General features: G+C 43.6%; 1 protein-coding gene across 1 annotated transcript in view; it reads right to left on the bottom strand.

Annotated features, from left to right (window-relative positions):
- Window positions 1-4,303: 4,303 nt before the first annotated feature.
- Window positions 4,304-5,494, bottom strand: part of KDM7A (lysine demethylase 7A) — a 79,792-nt gene continuing 78,601 nt past the window's right edge. Inside the window, exon 23 of the transcript XR_009274811.1 lies at window positions 4,304-4,532. The gene's annotated coding sequence lies outside the window, so the exon portion shown is untranslated. The remainder of the gene's footprint in view (window positions 4,533-5,494) is intronic.

Genomic DNA, 5,494 nt, shown 5'->3' with positions numbered 1-5,494 from the left:
GGCTTTCTTCTAATCACAGGGGAAGGTCACACATTCAGGAGCTACAGTCTCCCAAGTGTCCTCAAGGTTCACCTGTAAGACAAGGAGTTAGGGATTCAAGGATCTTCTTTTTGGGACAAAATTTTTTTTCAGTAACTGGACAGGAGCTGTTGAATCTGTTCTCCTCAGCTGCAGGAAGTATCAGCCAAACCACAGGTGAGCAGAACACCCTTGCTATCATCTATCTCATCAGTATAGCTCCCAAGAGACACTTCAAGTGTTTTCTGATTCTTCTTCCAGGCAGCACAGAGTGTTACCTGTTGCATGCCAGCCACACCTCAGGATGATGCCCAAATTTGACTTTGAGTAACGTCAGATTGCCCAGACTGGAACTGGCCAGTTTGGGATTAATTTAATGGGATCTAATAGGGGGATGCATTGATTTCAGCTCACTTGCAGAAAAGAGATTTAAAGTTGCCAACCTAACCATCAATACCTTGAGAATCTCCAAGATGAGAAAAACATTAAGCTGCATTAGTTGGTGCACGGAGACGATTTAAGCTTTTTTAACTTCCTATCCACCCTGGCTGAATGAACTAGCCCTGATTTCTCACTAGAGCTCCATTTAATCAGTGTTTCTTAATATAGTGTCAAGCTTTTTTGCTTTCAAAGTACTGCAGAGTCAGGAATAAATACTGTTTACAGTTGTAAGACAGAGCTTAGTCATTACTAACAGACGTGCCATTTCTTCTATTAATATAAAAAATTTCTTGGTAATAACAGCAGCAGTGAAGTTTTTCCTAGAAAAGAAGGAACTTCAGACACTTCAGGGATCACAAGTTGATCCAGATTTAGTTCTCACAAACTGCAGCAACCTCCCACTTCCCCTCTCCTCATCTCTCCTGTCTCTCTCTATCACCCCTAAATTGGCAGCTTCACCAAGAAACTCACCTTCTGCTTAGGTAGGTAAGATGAATTCAGGTCAGTTACTACAGCCTAATTTGCTGTAGCAAACCTAGTTGTAGTTTTCCTAATAGCAAGGTAGATGTTTTACACTAGTAATTATCCCTGGAAGAGCAGGCAAGACAAGACTGGAGTGGATAATTTGGCTCTTGTCCAGCCTCCTGCCACACATCCCCAACAATGCTCATGCACTCAGTTTCAGTGATTTTCTTTTCATTATTCTAACACAGCAAATTGCTTTATGGTGAATATTTGCCCCAGCCCCATGGTTGTATATTATTGCAAAGTTAAACTTTACATGAGACCCTATTTTATGGGTTTCTTGAATAATTTAGTAATTGCAGTGGTGTGTCCACAAGGAGACAGTGGTCACCTCTAGGAGCAGACCTAAGCAGACACAAATTGCTTCCTTGGTAGAGAGATAAAAATGTTCCCCCAACTTGGAGGGGACAATTCTTGCCACCACTCACCCATGATACTTCTTTGCCTGCCCTGGGTAAACTCAGTGTAACCAAGGTCTTTTCTCCCCCCTCCCCAGCTCTTTTCTCACCTGGAAGCTGGTGGGAGGAAGCAGGGTTATCACTTTCTCTGCACACATATGACAAGCACATGCAGAAAGCTCTTTCTCCTGCCAGCAGCATGAGCTGGTTCCTCTGAGATTGTGCCAAGCCTGCACAAGCATCTTCTCAATCAAACCAGCCAAGTTTAGTTACTAAACCTCTAATGAGTCCCATAGGGCTCTTTAAGGCTCAGATGGGTCACATCAGCCTCGTCTGGTCCCACAGAGCTGCTCCTCAGAGTCCCAAAACCTCACAGGGCTGCTGGAGACAGTGATTCTGGAAGAGCAGGGATAGACCCCAGGGATCCTCCCAGCCCCTCAGCTGCAGTTCCCTCAGACACCAATTAATTACCTTAGTGTGAAACACCAATATTGTCTGGTATTTCTCAGCTGAAGTGAAACCCACACAGCATTCATTTGCAGGGGTGAAACACAGAGCCTCACCAAACTGGAACTGAATTGAAGAGAGATGCTGTGCAGAGCTACGTCTAAAGCACCGTTTGGAGAGAATTAAAAGTGCACTTATCTGTTTGGCTGGGGGGTTTTAAACAAAGCAGGTGCATTTACAATCCATCAGATTCCTTGCTGGGATCCTGAAGCCACAGAAGACAGCGTCTCTTTGCAGGCTCTGAAATTACACAGAGAGAGCAGGGGAGGAACAAAAAAAAAAAAAAAAGAGAGAGAGAGATCAAATCAAATTTACAGACCAGGTTAATGATCCAAAGTAAACACCAAACTGTACTTCTGTCCCCATGCTTTTTTTTTTCTTTATTATTTTTTGTTCCAGAAGGGGTTGAAGGAGGAGGGAAAAAGGTGGAAAAGGGAAAAAATGTAAAGAGTAACAGAAAGCTATTGAATAGAACTTCAAAGAGTCACCTAGCAGAGCCCACAGCCCAGAGAGACCATTCCTGCCTGCTCTGCTTTCCAGCTACATTCCAGCACCAGGCACATTAAAATTCAGGGATGTTAATCCTTGTGGCAATGCTTAAGAATATTCACAATGTGCTTAGTGCAAAGGAAAGAGGCAAAGCTGCTTTTTGTTCACCCCTCTGACTTAAAGGACAGGCTCAGACCCTTCTCTCCCAAAAGGCAGCACCTTTACACGGGAGAGATCATCAGTCACCAGGGCTGGAGAAAAACACCACTTTAAGCTATTGCACAACTTATCACATATACTGGATCTTTCCTTCCTTGTTCTTCATTTACACTGATTTTAATGTTAGTTTGGGGGTTTTTCAGCTGTTAATCTTACCTCACAAGCACTGGAGCATGGACGGAGAAGGCGGAGACAAGCATAAAGGGAGAACCATGCCTGTTACTTGTAGTGGTGTCTGGAAGCCCCAGCCAAGAGCAGGACCCACTGTGCTCAGCACAGAGGCAGAGGGGATATTGCTCTGATGAAAAGCTAGTGAGATAAACAAGCAAGCTGGAAAAGGAGAGGAGAGAGACAGCATCACTCTCAGCTGGGAGCTGAGACCTAGAACAACGAGTGACCTTTCTCTTCCTATCACGCAGGGAGCGAGTGGCATCCCTGGGAAAAGAGACTACACCTCCAGAGTCCCACTTCTATGACCTACCCCCTAAACAGCACCCCAGCTACTAGGGAATCTTCCTAAATATTTACAGCTGTATTTTCTTTGCATCCTCAATCAATGTCATATTGCCAAGAACAGGTTAACCCCTTCCTTTTTGTACAGCAAAAGATGCAGGTGTCAAACTTTTCCTCGCAGTCTCGCTATTTTTTTCTTTTTGGTGCCAAAAATGTCACTCCAATTCAATGTCTACCACAAGGCACAGAATCTAACTAAATAAAATCAGCAGTGAATGGGAGCTTTTTTATTCATGCATGAAAGTAACATAAATAAGCTTTAATGAGGCTGGTGGTGGTCTGTTCTGGGAACTCAATCAGAAAATCTATTTAGGAGACCTGAGAGATGTTTGTTTATAGACCAAAATGAACACAAGAAACAGGCTGAAAGGACAAGACATGCAGCTCAACTTCTTTTCAGCATTGTACAGCTCGTTTGCCACCCTGGATAAGAAACCAAAAGGGACAGTAGTTAATAAATCAGTCTCAGGCTTGCAGCCCCAGATGTAGTAATAAATCCATGCAATTGCCTTAGGTGTAAATGTAAAAATAATTTCCATTGGCTTCTCTTTCTACAGAGTTTCACAAATATCATCTTGTGAACTGTCTATCAAAACACTACTATTTCCTAACACTTCTGTCTAAATGAATTTTTTTTTTTTTGCCTTTACAGCAAAACTGCTTTTGGCTCAGGTCACAGAATTTCTGTCATCTCATTTAGGCATTTCCAGTTGTCCTTCCAACAGGGGTGATTTTTCTGGAAAACAGGCTGATGGTATGGTGAGTTTGGACTGCTTGATGATACGAGGATGACCTTTTAATTGAGAACTTAAAAGTGTGGAATCCACACTTTGGCTAAAAATTGGACTAAACCAAGACCAAGATTTTCAAGCAGCTAAATTCCTGTTGGCTTGAGAGTTCCTTGCTACCAGGATTTATATTCTGCACCAAGTTTAAAATTCTTCATTATGACCAGTCTGCCAAAGCAGACAAATGGAGATGTTTTGTAACCATAGTGCTGACTGATTTCCAGGATGCATGGATCATACACCATCATCTCACTTTTCTATGCATCCATAACTCTCCATTCAGCTGCCACAAGGAACTTGTACTTCTGTGTATCCAGAATTGATTTGCCATTAATGTTGTTGTGCAGGAGCATTGGCCCTTTCATGAGTATTTCTTCCTCACATGTTGCCAGTGACATGCAAAACACAAATCTGGAGACATGCACACCTGGTTAAAGAAGACCCCAGTCTATTTCCACAGCACCAGCTATTAAAGACTGTCAGGAAGGTGCACCAGCATCCCTGTAAGATGAACTAACATGATTCCTCTTTCTTGCAAGCAGGAGCTGAGAATAACCAAGGCACTTTCCTCCCAGCCCATCAGATACAAAGGAGCAATAACACCCAGAGTACCAGGCACTGGAGCACATGAATCCTAGGAAAAGAAAGAAACAAAACACTTAACAAGAGACTGTCTCACATAGTTATGTTTCCTGAGGCCAACATCTTGGCTCTACATTATCTCTAGTGGGGCACAGTGCAGGGAAGTGTCCTCAGAGCTTTGTTCTTTTGTGGACAGTCCTCCAAGTAGCAAGCTGTTTTCACTCTCTAGATCAGACCTCCTCCCTGGAACAAGACAATTTGTCCTATTCAAAACTGTTTTCTTAGCTGCGTAAGACAGAACACAAACAAAAATAAATTTAAACGTTTCTAGCAGAAGACACCCAACAGAGAAGTCTAATGTTGTAGCAAAGTACAGCCAAACTTTCCCCAAATGAGAATTCTTCTCATGCACTTTAAATTAAAAAAAAAAAAATCCAGAGAGAAATATCCCTCCTCATTCCAATGGTTTGTGGCACTGCATCAGTGTTGAGGTCTGGGGTTTGTCTGCCTTTGATCTGAGATTGGGCAGTGCCAATGCTCAACAGCTCTGCTCCTGCAGGGGAAATTCCTCCATGAACCAGGCCTTTGAGGGCTATAAAGGACACTGCTTCCCAGCCACTGCTTGGCGACTTAGGAAAAAACAAGTTTGAGAGACTCAGGCTGCTTCATGGGAGCTGCTACTCATCCACAGGGCTGCTGTGGTGGGCTCTTCATCAAGGCCAGCATTCCCATCAGCAATAGGCCAATGACACCATCATCCAGAGCCAGGCAGTGCTCTGGAGCTGCACACTGATCCCTAAGCCTCTCCATAAACATTCTGCAAGAACAAGACACATTTCCTGGATGGGGGAAAATGCCAAAATGGTCACGCTCATCACCAGCTTTCCTTACCAAGAGGTAATTTCTCACTAATACCAGCAATCTTATCCTGCTACAGGTCTCTCCTGGTGAAACTCCTGCTGGAGTCAGAAGAAACCCTCCGCTGCTTTTGCTGTTGTCAGATGGTGGGCCCCA

This window comes from Ammospiza caudacuta, chromosome 5 (assembly GCF_027887145.1).
Source record: "Ammospiza caudacuta isolate bAmmCau1 chromosome 5, bAmmCau1.pri, whole genome shotgun sequence".
Taxonomy (NCBI): Eukaryota; Metazoa; Chordata; class Aves; order Passeriformes; family Passerellidae; genus Ammospiza; species Ammospiza caudacuta.
The sequence above is the reverse complement of the archived record's forward strand: the minus strand, read 5'-3'. Positions and strand labels throughout refer to the sequence as shown.